The sequence below is a fragment of the Mustela putorius genome, unplaced genomic scaffold (genome assembly GCF_011764305.1).
Source record: "Mustela putorius furo isolate JIRA1106 unplaced genomic scaffold, ASM1176430v1.1 tig00003869_pilon_pilon_pilon, whole genome shotgun sequence".
NCBI lineage: Eukaryota > Metazoa > Chordata > Mammalia > Carnivora > Mustelidae > Mustela > Mustela putorius.
In genome coordinates this window covers 20,019,479-20,032,836 of record NW_025422021.1, presented here as the reverse complement: position 1 = coordinate 20,032,836, position 13,358 = coordinate 20,019,479, and the positions used below count along the sequence as shown (strand labels likewise).

General features: G+C 36.5%; 1 pseudogene; it reads left to right on the top strand.

The window, feature by feature from the left end:
• The first annotated feature begins 843 nt into the window (after positions 1-843).
• On the top strand, positions 844-2,195 carry LOC101693617 (annotated as a pseudogene).
• Positions 2,196-13,358: the final 11,163 nt, after the last annotated feature.

Here is a 13,358-nt window from a genome sequence, read left to right as displayed (position 1 = left end):
ATTCTTTCTTTTCCTCTCCCTATTCCCCTCACCCTGCTCTCTCTCTATATACTATATATATGTGTATATATATATATATATTTTTTTTTTTTTTTAAAGGAAAGGTAAGCCTAAGACTTGGAGAATATCCCTGCAATGCAGGTATCTAAAAAATGGCTTATATCCAGAATATGTAAATCTGGACTATATAACAAACTCTTTATATATATACATATATATATGTGTGTGTGTATATACACACACACATATATACATATGTATAGAGTCTATATACATATATGTATATATAGCCCATATATATATATATATATATATATATATGAAAATGGATAAACAAATAACAAATTTTGGTATATTGCTACAATGGAATACTAATCTGCAATAAAAATGGAAGAAGAAACAGGATGCATGCAACATGGATAAAACTCAAATCATCATGGTAAATAAAAAAAGACAGACATAAAAGAAAATATATATGACTCTGCTTATATAAATTCCTAGAAAAGTAAAACATATTGTATCATAGCAAAAATAAAGAAACTGATTATTTTTGGATGGTGAATATTTACAGGATGGGAACATAAGGGATTCGGAACATAAGGAAATTTTTTAGGGTTCCATATGTTTATTGGGGTGATAATTGTTAAAACTTACTGAACTATACACTTAAAATATGTGCATAGGTCCTCAGTTTTAACAGATTAAAAAAGAAAAAACTGAAAAATGTGGCAACTTTCCAGAATGCTCGGTGAGATGTGGAGGAGCAACGGCTACCCGAGCTGTGCCCAGCAGCGCTCTCCTTCCCACTCCCCAACATTGGCCTCGGCCCTCTCACCGGCTGTAGAAAATGGTGAAAGAAACCACTTACTATGATGTTTTGGGGGTCAAACCTAATGCCACCCAAGAAGAACTGGAAAAGGCCTACAGGAAACTGGCCTTGAAATATCACCCTGATAATAATCCAAATGAAGGAGAGAAGTTTAAACAGATTTCTCAAGCTTATGAAGTACTCTCTGATGCAAAGAAAAGGAAATTGTATGACAAAGGAGGTGAACAGGCAATTAAAGAAGGTGGAGCTGGTGGTGGTTTTGGCTCCCCCATGGACATCTTTGATATATTTTTTGGAGGAGGAGGAAGAATGCACAGAGAAAGGAGAGGTAAAAATGTTGTGCATCAGCTCTCAGTTACCTTAGAAGATTTATATAATGGTGCAACAAGAAAACTAGCTCTGCAAAAGAATGTGAGTTGCTATAAATGTGAAGGCTGAGGTGGTAAGAAAGGAGCAGTTGAGTGTTGTCCCAATTGCCGAGGTATTGGAATGCAAGTAAGAACTCATCAGATAGGACCTGGAATGGTTCAGCAAATTCAGTCTGTGTGTATGGAGTGCCAGGGCCATAGGGAACTGATCAGTCCTAAAGATAGATGTAAAAGCTGCAATGGAAGGAATATAGTTTGAGAGAAGAAGATTCTAGAAGTTCATATTGACAAAGGCATGAAAGATGGCCAGAGGATAACATTCCATGGTGAAGAAGACCAAGAACCAAGACTGGAACCAGGAGATACTATCATTGTTTTAGATCAGAAGGACTATGATGTTTTTATTCAGTGAGGAGACCTTTTCATGTGTATGGACATACAGCTGGTTGAAGCACTGTGCATTTTTCAAAAGTCAGTATCTACTCTTGACAACTGAACCATTGTCATCACCTCTCATCCAGGTCAAATTATCAAGCATGGAGAAATCAAGTGTGTGCTAAATGAAGGCATGCCAATTTATCATAGACCATATGAGAAGGATCGCCTCATCATCAAATTAAAGGTAAACTTTCCTGAGAATGACTTTCTCTCTCCTGATAAACTCTGCTGGAACAACTCCTACCTGAGAGGAAGGAAGTAGAAGAGACTGATGAATGGACTAGGTAGAACTGGTGGAGTTTGATCCAAATCAGGAAAGACAGCGCCATTACAATGGGCAAGCATATGAGGATGATGAACATCACCCCAGGGTGGTGTTCAGTGTCAGACCTCTTAATGGGGCCAGTGAATAACACTGCTGGCATTTTATGTGCAGTAGTGAATGAGTGAAGGACTATAATGATAGCTCACTACTTGCTATTGTTTTTGTTTTAATATTCAACTATAGTAGTGTTTTAAGAGTTAAATGAAGAATAAACTCAAATATAAAAGCTCTGACTTTGCCCTGTATGTATGATGACCTTCAGTGTGGAAGATAAGTTTAATATTTGTAAAAACTACTTTCAAAAAAAATGTCCCCTAGCATTTGTTAGGCCATTCCTTGTAATTAATTTCAGTGCTATGTATATGAAACAGCTCAGACTGAAATGCTAGGTATATGTATTGACTTCAGTGTATGACCCTTAATTGTTAAGCTATGAAGTTAAAACTTGTATTTAATTGGCAATCAGACAAAGAATTTGTAGAGAAGTGTTGGTCTATAGTTATGTTAAGTGGGATTCATTGTGATGCCTCTGTATTTATTGCCTCAACAGTTACCTGAAGACCGCATGCTATGTAATTTGGCCTGTGGTATCAGTGATAGAAAGGATACCTCTTTAAAGAAGGGGTTTATCATATGCTGCTGCTCGAGGGCTTGCACTTGTGGAATTGCATTCCCTTCTGTGCCATCTTTTTTCTTTTTTCCTTTTAAAAAAATTATTTAATTTTTCTTTTTTCCTTTTAATAAGCTTCAGAGTAGTGGCTTCGGGAGCAGGGTAACTTAGAGTAAAGAGACATTTACTTGGGAAGTTAATTTGCATGTATGAGATAGGAAGGTTTTTTTTTCCTAAGGTATGTCACAGGCTTACTTTCAATAACTTACGCTCCGAAGTAACTGTATTTTAATGTTGTTAGTATAGCAAATTATGATGAATAGCTTTAATTGTATGTTTAAAAGTAATGTTCACAAGCTTAAATCTGGTTATCAGAATTAAGCAATTGGAATGTATGACTGTCTCCTTAATATACTGATTACAAAGCAAAAAAAACAAAACAAAAACAAAACAAAACAAAAAAACCCCAAACTGAAAAATGTAATCAAATATATTTGGGGTTTTTTTTAACCCTTTTATGTAGATTATTGGTCTAGCTTTTGAGTAGGACATTGGTATGAAAAAGAAAAAAATGGATTATGCTTTCAAGTAGTTTACAATCAAGAGTAATAGGGGTAATTTGGTATGGAAGCCAGCCACAAAAAAATCTTGTAGAAATAAGTCCATCATTACCCTTTAACATAACACAACCCCTCTAAAGATATTCTTATCTCTACCTGAAAAAGTTAATCAATTCATATATAACTTTAGACATCAGTTCACTAAATCTCTTTTACATGTACTTAGCTCAAACTAGTTTGGTATATAAGGAAACCTGAAATAGTCAATAACTCTTTATAAATTTCAATTTGTGGGTTATAAAAATACCTTTGTGTTCTACAAATAACGGAGCAGCTTTTTTTTCCACATTCCATTGACACATAGAAACTCTCATGACCCTGATCAGTAGCAGGTATAGCAATATAGTTTTTAAATGGTAGGGACTAATTCAGAAACTATTTCTCTATGTTATGCAATGTATAATGACTGTTTTGGGAATGGGAGAGCAAATCATCACAATTTTATGTTTTTAAGATAATTATCAATTTATTTATATTTTTAAAATTAGGAGACATTCAAAGTCTGATGTGGGAGATGTTTAGATAATCAAGGGTTGACTCTACTTAGTATTACCTCGTAGGTGGAAGGCAAATATTCTGATTGTTTACTTAGTCCATATTGTTCTGATTGTTTACTTAATCCTTATTGTTCTGATTGTTTACTTAGACTGTATTGTTCTGATTATTTACTTAGTCCTTATTGTTCTGATTGTTTACTTAGTCCTTATTGTTCTGATTGTTTACATAGTCTGTATTGTTGCAACAATACACTTTGAAGTTTCTGCAACTCATTATTAAATGGTTTGTTAATGCTATCAGTCAATCTCATGCTTTGAAACCTTACTGCTACATTTAGAAAGAGCAGAAAGGTTATATTAAATGTGAATGTCAGATCTGAACTACAAAGCCATATATGTAAAGGGAAAGCATTGCGTTTAAGGATGACAAGAGGTCCAGGAAAGATCAAATGATAGACATATTTTTGTAATTGGGATGATGATACTATATGATGAGTAAAAACCCAGTGATACATATATATTGTTCAAAATAATATTTTTCTTCATGCACATACTTCTGTAGACACTAAAAAGTAGCAATCATGAAAAGTGGAAAGAGATGTATATTACTATCTTCTGTTGTATTAGCATATGAACTAGAGAAATGTAAAGGAAAGTATAGCAGAGATGATCTAATTATAATTATAAACAGAAAATGAGTTTAGATGAGTTCCCTGTAAGTAGAAAATTACTTAACAACTATTTAAAATATCTGGAAATGGATTCAAGTACATATAGCAGATGAAGAAACATTTATTCGAGAAAATCTAAAATTCAGCATAAACAAGACCTGCACACTACCTCCTATCTCCTAACTCAGCAAGATGGAAATTCCTCTTCAGACTGGTGCAGGGCTTTTTCTCCCACTAGTTACCATTTAAAGGACAATCTTCCATCAGGGCAAGACATTAACATTTCTCATTTTGCCCCCAGCTATTTGTTGCTGAGGCTAAATTCAGGATGAATATGGTGGGATGCGACTTCTTTTTCAGCCCAGCCCCACTTACGGAATAGCGGCTCTAGTGAGGGCATGGTATTGTTGAGAATTCTGGGACCCCAGTTATCCTTGGCGCAGCTCATAAAGTGGTGATTTTGTACTGGGAGAGGTAAGCTCAGAAGATATGAGCCTCTTGGAGTCCCTGCACTGAGGTCTCAGCTACTGAAATAGGGGTGTCACTCACAGAGAAAACATTTAATTGTCCTCATTCTCAGTGCCATAGCTGAGGCTCAGAAATTTTGCCTGGGGATAGAAAAGACCATATAAGAGATAGCTCCTGCGTTCTTTCATAAGGAATTGACTTCCATTTGCAACAGAGTATGAAGAAGTTCAAGCCTAAAAACAATCTTAAAAACAGCGGAGATTGTGGTGAAAGGGAATTAGGAGGAAATTGGTATATTTATTGGACATACGTAGGTTAACTAGAGGCTAGCTAGTTTGCCTAACATCACTAGGGAAAGAGATAACTGCAAGGAGTTGTATGGAGTCTGAACAAATCTCAGACACTGACTCAGGAACAATCTCTTCAAGGAGGTTCAAATTATATTGATTTAAGTGTGTGGAGCAAATTTTTCCCTAGGAAATTTTTACAAACAAGAGGAAAGTTAGTAAAAGAGGAAGTTTGTTAGTTAGTGGTCAGGGGAAAAGATAAGTCAAAGAGAATCCAGTCTGAAGACTGGGAAAGGTGGGTGTTTTGTCTAATGTGCAGATGCTAACACAGACAATCAAGGAAAATTAGGAAACAGGGAAATACATTCCAAATAAAAGAACAGGATAAATCCCCAGAATCCAAGAATGGAAGAAAGCATTTGCCTATCATTTATCCTGGTAAGGCACTAATATCTTAGAATATATAAAGAACTCTTAAAACTCCAACAATAAAAAGACAACCCAATTAAAAAATGGGCAAAAAATCTGAGTAGATATTTCTCTGAAGAAGATATACAAGTGTCTAGAAGTTACTTGAAAAAATGTTCAACATTATTAAGTATCAGAGAAATGTAAATCGAAACCACGATGAGATGCCATTTCCCACATACTAGGATGGCCAGAATCAAAAAATCAGCTAATAACAAATGCTGCATGAATATGGAAAATTCAGAACCCTTGCACACTGCTGATGGGGATGTAAAATTGTACATCCATTCTGGAAAACAGTCTGACAGTTCCCACAATGGTTAAATATGGAGTTATAACATGACCCAGTAATTCCAGTCCTTAATACATACTAAAAAGAAATGAAAACATATATCCACACAAACACTTGCATGTGAACGTTTATAGCAGCACTATTTATAATAGCTAAAAGGTGGAAATATCCCAAATGTCCAGCAACTGATGAATGAATAATCCAAAATGGTATATCTATACAGTGGAATTTTATTCAGCCATAAACAGGAATGAAGTACTGAAACATGTCACAACAAGGATGAACCTTCAAAACATTCTACAAGGAAAAAGTTAGTTACGAAAGGCCGCATATTATATGAGTCCATTTATATGAAATGTAGGTAAATGTACAGAGTAAGAAAGTAGATTTGTTGGTGCTTGGGGCTGGGGGTGGGAAAATGGGAGAATAGGTGGGTGATAGCTAAAGGCTGAGGTGCTTCTTTTTGAGGTGATGGTAATTTTCTAAAATTGACCATGATGCTAGTTGCATATATCTATGAATATAGTAAAATCCACTGAGTTGTATATTTAAATATGTGACTTTGTGGTATGTAGATCATATCTCACAGCTACTTCTTTAAAAAGCAATAGATATTACCTTTTGCACTTATGACACAAGTCCACTTGCTTTGAAATTAAGTGTCCAATACTATCATCATTTTTAACCACAAAATTGAAAATAGTTGTTTTGATACTAAATAGGGGCAATCAGAGAATAAAAAATCATCAGATAGCCTAACCAGAATGAATTGCAGTCTGTAGACTAAAAATAGCACCTACTTTATTTCCTTCCCTAAAAACTACAAACCCTATGAATGAGAGGATACACTGGAAATGGTTAGTCACAGGACTGTAGAATGTTAGGGCAGGAAGGAAAACTTGGAGAGAATCTCTATGGGGATATTCCACATGAGGAATCTAAGACATAGGTCCCAAAATGCCTAACATCACATAGCAAATTTATGGAATCACTGACCATGGAACTTTTCATTTTGATCCCCTGTCCCAGTCAAATAATTGTTGAAGCTGGAAAGTAAATGTACAGATGGAAGGCAGAGACAGATGCAAATGAATTTTCATACATCCTCCAAATAGTAGGAACTGGAGAATTCATGCTCCATCCAAGGAGAGCAGCATGACTTAGCCCCTATCGATGGTCTAAAGGTAGGACTGCAGGTTCATTGGTTTTTCACCTTCAGAGTTGCAAGAGACACTAGAAATCCAGATTCCTATATGAAATCTTCTGATTTTTAAATTCGAATAAATTTAAAGATACTCATATGTGTTGGTTTTGATCTAGTGTCTGGCTGTCTTTGACCTCTGGAAATTTTTTTCTTTAGATCCTTCCCTGGATTTTTTTTCTCTGCCTTGAACTATCTCAACAAAGAAGATTCGATTTGGGTTTCGGTGTTGTCATGAGAAGGATAAGAAATAGAAAGAACACGTTCTTGTAGGACACACCAAAGAGTGTTTATCTGTGACTCATTAGTAGTTAAAAAAAAAAAAAAAGACTCTATTACTTAGATATCTATTACTTAAGATCCCATAAAGGTCAATTTCTCCCCAGTGGTACATTTTTATTAAATGAGTAGCCACCAAGGAGTTATATGAGAAGAAACAGGTTCCTACTCAGCTTTATTTTTCTCAACCACTTTAATTCCTCGGAGTCAATATGTTGACTTCCTTCTGGAAAAGTCTCTTGTAGACATCAGAAATTGTTTTAAAACCTTGGGTAAGATGTAGAAAGATATTTTATTACAATTTAAAAATTCTTATACAGGATATGGATATCCACAGCCATACCAGCCAGTTCAGCTTTATCTGCTATCAGATTTAGATTAATAAAATTGCTAATATTTCAGAAAACATTTCAAAGACATTTCATGAAATTAGAGAAATGATTCTTTAATGTGAATGGATTCATTATTAAGAAAACTTCTAGCACCTAAAATAAGCAAAAGAGTTATAGGAGGAAGAAATAGAGGACTGTCATTCTATTCAAATTGAGTTGTTTTCAGACTTGGAGACTGTGAAGCTCCTCTGCATTTATCCTAGAATACCAAACCTTATATTACAGGGTAGTTGGAAAACTGGGTAGTGCTATATCCTGAAGCAGAAACAAGTGAATGTGTCATAATCCTTTATTTCATGGAATCCATTGTATTAGAGTATGCTGTCCACCAAGTAAAGGTTGATTTTAGAGACTCATTTTTTTAAGGCCAAAACCCCTTTAGAATATGAAAATATTCCTTGGTTCTGTCTACTGGGGCAAAAGAAATGCTTCTCACTTATGATAAATTCCTGTACTGCACATTGCTTTAGAAAGTCAGCCAATTTCTGGCCTCTAAAGAATTTTTCCAGTAACTTCTTGAGTCCACTCCTTGAATACACAGATTTGCCTGATTCAGTCAAAAATGTCATCAATCAGGATTGTGCAGTAAATAATAGTGTAGAGATCACTCCCTGAGCAACAGTGAATGATTGTTCCAACACACAACATTCAGGATTATTAGATGAGAAGTAAAGAATTCTGGAAAGATGGATTATGCCGACTAGGTGCAGGCAGGTGACTCATGCTTGCTAATGGTGGAAAGCATGTCGTGGGGAAATGGCTAAAATAAAATGAATATGAAGTTCACATTGCTTTTATTCAACAAATATAAGTGAATATAGAGATGACCAATACATGGTTGTCAACTTTTAAAAGGCTCCACTTTTCACATACCATAAAGTCACAACTCATAAAAGGTAATAAAGTATTTTCTCTAAGATTTTTTTTTTAACTTTGGAGTCAATTTAAAGTTTTTTTGTATAACATATACAAATTATATCAACATGTTCACATATCATTTATGAAGCTCCTTTGAAGAAATTAGGTCTATAAAGTTCCAGTTATAACACTGTTCTTCCTTGTTCTTAAAGGAGATCTTGTCCATATGGCAAACTTCTTTTTTTTTTTTTTAAGATTTTATTTATTTTTTCAGAGGGAGATCATAAGCAGGGGGAGTGGTAAGCATAGGGAGAAGCAGACTCCCTGCTGAGCAGGGAGCCCGATGTTGAACTTGAACCCAGGACCCTGTATCATGACCTGAGCTGAAGGCAGACACTTAACTGACTTAGCCATTGAGGCATCCCCATGTGGCAAACTTCTAATCAACCTTCGAGACTCAGTTTATTTGTCACCTCCCCCAATTTTGCTTCTTTTCCTCTACTCAGGAGGATGTATTGCACTTCCAGCTTTGTGCCTGTAGTAATAGTATTAACAATAATAGCTCACAGTTATCAACCACTTTCTATGTGCCAAGGACTGTTCTGAGAGGTAAGTAATTAACTCTTACAAAACTGTATGATACAGGTGTTACTCTTCTGCTTGTTGTACTTATGAGGAACATGAGGGATGGAGAGGCTATATGTGTTGCCCAGGCTCACATAATGAGTGAGTGGCAGAGCTGTGATATGGACACAGGAGGTTGCCCCAACCACTGTGCAATGTCCCCACATTGTCCCACTGCGCAATGTAGATGCACTCATCCTCATCCATCATAGAGTATTAAATTAGTGTTTAAGAGTCTACTTCATTGCCAACCATGTTCTCTGTAAAATTAGGGCTGTTCCTCATTGGTATTTGAGTGCCCAGGGTCCAGAAAACCCAAAGTAAGATAGCTGTTTAGGTCAAAGCATAGATTTGCCATTTGCCATCCTTAGCAATGTTTTAGCTCTTGCATTCTTTCCAAAGTGGTACTTTATTAATCCAAAGTACTCTTGTTTTTTAACAGCTTGTATTCAAGATGTATCTTGAAAGAAACAGTGCTTCATTGAGATTTTATTGCCATTCTTCCAAATTGTCCCATTGCTAAAGAAAGGCCATGCCATTTTCTCACTCTTAGAACCATGAGCCACCATGTAGAAGATCGTCTACCCTGAGGCTGCCACCCTGGAGGTGCCATGAGTAGGCACTCTAGATTACAGAGACAGCTGAGTCCAGTTTTCCAATCATCCCAAGGTGGTAGTGAAGGATTCTTGGGTCTTTCAGACCAGTTCATTCACTAGTTGAACACCACTGAGTGACTTGATTTAATGCCCTGCTGTAGCCATCTTGAAATTCTTAATTTTTGAACAAGAGACCCTTCATTTTCATTCTGCATTGGACCCAACAAATTATTTAGATTATTCTAATTGCATCATTGGATCACACTTTATTATATATTCTTGGAAACTAGTTTCTCTTCTCTCTTGTTAATTACTCTTGTCTCCTCACCTTGACTGTTGACAGTGTCTTAAAGATGGACCCACCTTACACTAGTTAGAATGGCAAAAATTGACAAGACAAGAAATAACAAATGTTGGAGAGGTTGTGGAGAAAGGGGAACCCTCTTACCCTGTTGGTGGGAATGCAAGTTGGGACAGCCACTGTGGAAAACAGTGTGGAGGTTCCTCAAAAAATTAAAAATAGAGCTACCCTATGACCCAGCAATTGGACTGCTGGCTATTTACCCTAAAGTCACAGATGAAGTAAAAAGAAGGATCATATGCACCCAATATTCATAGCAGCAATGTCCACAATAGCCAAACTGTGGAAAGAGCCGATATGACCTTCAACAGAGGAATGGATAAAGAAAATGTTGTCCATATGCACAATGGAATATCACTGAGTCATCAGAAAGGATGAATACCCAACATCTGGATCAACATGGTTGGAACTGGAGATTATGCTAAGTGAAATAAATCACACAGAGAAAGATAATTATCATATGGTTTCACTTATTCCTGGAACACAAGGAATAACATAAAGGACATTAGGAAAAGGAAGGGAAAAACGAAAGGGGGGAAATCATGGGGAGACAAACCGTGAGAGACTATGGATTCCAGGAACCAAACTGAGAGTTTTAGAGGGGAGGAAGTGGGGGGATAAGTGAGTCCGGTGATGGGTATTAAGGAGGGTATGGATTGCATGGAGCACTGGTGTTAAATGCAAATGATGAATCATGGAACATTACATCAAAAACTAATGTTGTACTGTATGGCAGTTAACATAACATAATAAAAATAATAATAATAATAAAAAGGCAGACTCAGTGCCTTCCTCTACCTCCACAACTCCTCACCAGGCTTAGGTATAGGTACCTAGGCAATATGTTTTGAGAGAGTTGGCATAGGAGAGTAAATGGCATTTTTAGTGTATATAGCCCTCAGTGAAACATGCAAAGGTCAGCAGAAGAGCCATTAAATCTGTTTACTTGCTTTTCTCCAAGATGCACTTTCTGCTTGGGTGTCCTGATGACCCATTGGTGTCGGATGAAGCAGAGGACAGATACAAACAAAAGCTATGTGTAGGCCCCAACATGAAGGTTTACAAAGAGGGTTTTTACCTTCTCTCTACTCCATTTTTCTTGTAGCCCCAATTGATGAGTTTTATCACTGTGTAGGGTTCAAATCAAGCATGTTAATTATGCTCTTTGGAAAGTGACTACATAAAGTGGTCTTACAAAGCAAATTAGTTTTAGAAATACCAATTAAAAAGGCACTGAAGTAAGTCTGTTGCTTTAATTATCTTACCTTCTAACAACAAAATTTAGAAATAGTATTTCTTATAAAAAGGAATATCACTAATGCAAATAGAGCTCTTATCATAAATGTTAACAGAAAATAATGAGAACAGCATAAGTTGAAATGCCAGGGATCAAGGAAGAGAGGGGAAAAGAAGAGAAGGTGTATGGTTATGTAGAGGCAAGAGCAGTTAAGGTTTCCCTGTCACTTTAAGTCAGTTTACCTAAAATGCTGTTATATATGTTAACAATCTCATTTTTTTTAAGGATTTCCCTTATTTATTTGTTAATTTATTTGAGAAAGAGTGCAAGCCTGAGCAGCTGAAAGAGGCTGAGAGAGAAGCAGACACCCTGCTGAGCAGGAAGCCTGACCCTGGCCAGATTCCAAGACCCTGAGATCATGACCTAAGCCAAAGGCAGACACAAAACGGACTGAGGCACCCAGACACACCTCGATCTCATTTTTTAACCACTTGGTAACATGAAAAAAGCAAAAAACAATAACAAGTAAGTTTCTTCCTTTAGAGGTCAGTTTCTGGAATAGTATGAAATATTTTTGGTAGGTGAGGTTAAGGAAGGTCTTATCTAGGCCTTATCTCCTGGGATACTACATTTATGAATGAAGTGAGGGTTTGCATAACTTTCAGAGGAATAATACATGTAACTGGAGTACTTAATGTCTAAGGCATCTGATTCTAGCACAAAAGGATTCATTCTGCCCTTCATTTATTTCTTCACCAAATATTCAAGAGCCTAGTCTATACCTGGAAAGAGTCTAGACCCTGAGAGAAATACTGGAACGTAAATATGGTTCTATACCTTTTGTGCATTTCTGGTGATGAAAATAACTTTCTCTTTGTACTTTTCCCGTTTGTAGAAATGTGGAGGACAGTTAAACCCAGCCAGCAATGAAAATTCAGTAACATCTGTGGTTCATGTTTTTACTTATTCACAAGTCACTGTTTACCAAACTTGTTCAATGACAATCCCATGCCTGACCTGACAAAAATACTCTTTGTCCTAGTTAAAGGAATGATCCACTCTTGCATTTTTAAAACAATACACCGTTTTACCCGAGAGATGACAAAGGAAGCACTCTGTGTGCGTGTTTGAACAGTACCACCTGTTGGAACTTGTAATGCTTTTGCTTGAGACTCTTCCGAATTCAAGATTTAAACTTTCCTCTAGTCACACGAGAGCTATTCTGAGCACTGCCAAGAAAATAATGACAAGATCCTCTGTCCCTGCAACCCAGGCATTTCTGAGCCCAGCTTCAAGGAGAAACAGCTTTCCACACCAGCAGCTGAAGCACGTTGTGTCAATAAGATGGAATGTGCCTAATTTCACTTTGCAGTGTCCACTGGAACCCCAACCCCGGTACGATGACTGTTTAATGTGCACAGTTACTTGGGAGTAATGGCAGTACCCTTGCAGGGTGCTTGGATGGGAAACAGCTGTCAGATGTGAAGCCACTGTTACATGTGGTTATTCCAGATAGGTTCACTGACTGTTCTGATTCAGTTCCTGTTGGTTAACTAGAAGGAAGAATGTAATATATTCTTCTTTGAAAAACAACTACATATATATATATATATATATATATATATATATAAACTTTCTGGGCAGGACAAGTTCAAGGAAAAAGAATAATGGTCACACTCCGTTATTTGGAGAAATTCAGTAGTTTGGCCCGAGAAAACTGGAATTCACCATAAATTTACAATCATCATGGTGTAGGGATTATTTTTGGAATTCTGACTGTTCTGGCACAGGAAGGGCCACAGACTGACTTTATTCCTTTATTCAGTCTGCCTAACCTGCTCCCACCAGCAGGTTCAGAAAGCATAGAGACAAGTAATTTTAAAGGAAATGCTTATATTCTTTAAATTCATAATTGACAATTCCATAGGGAAATAGGG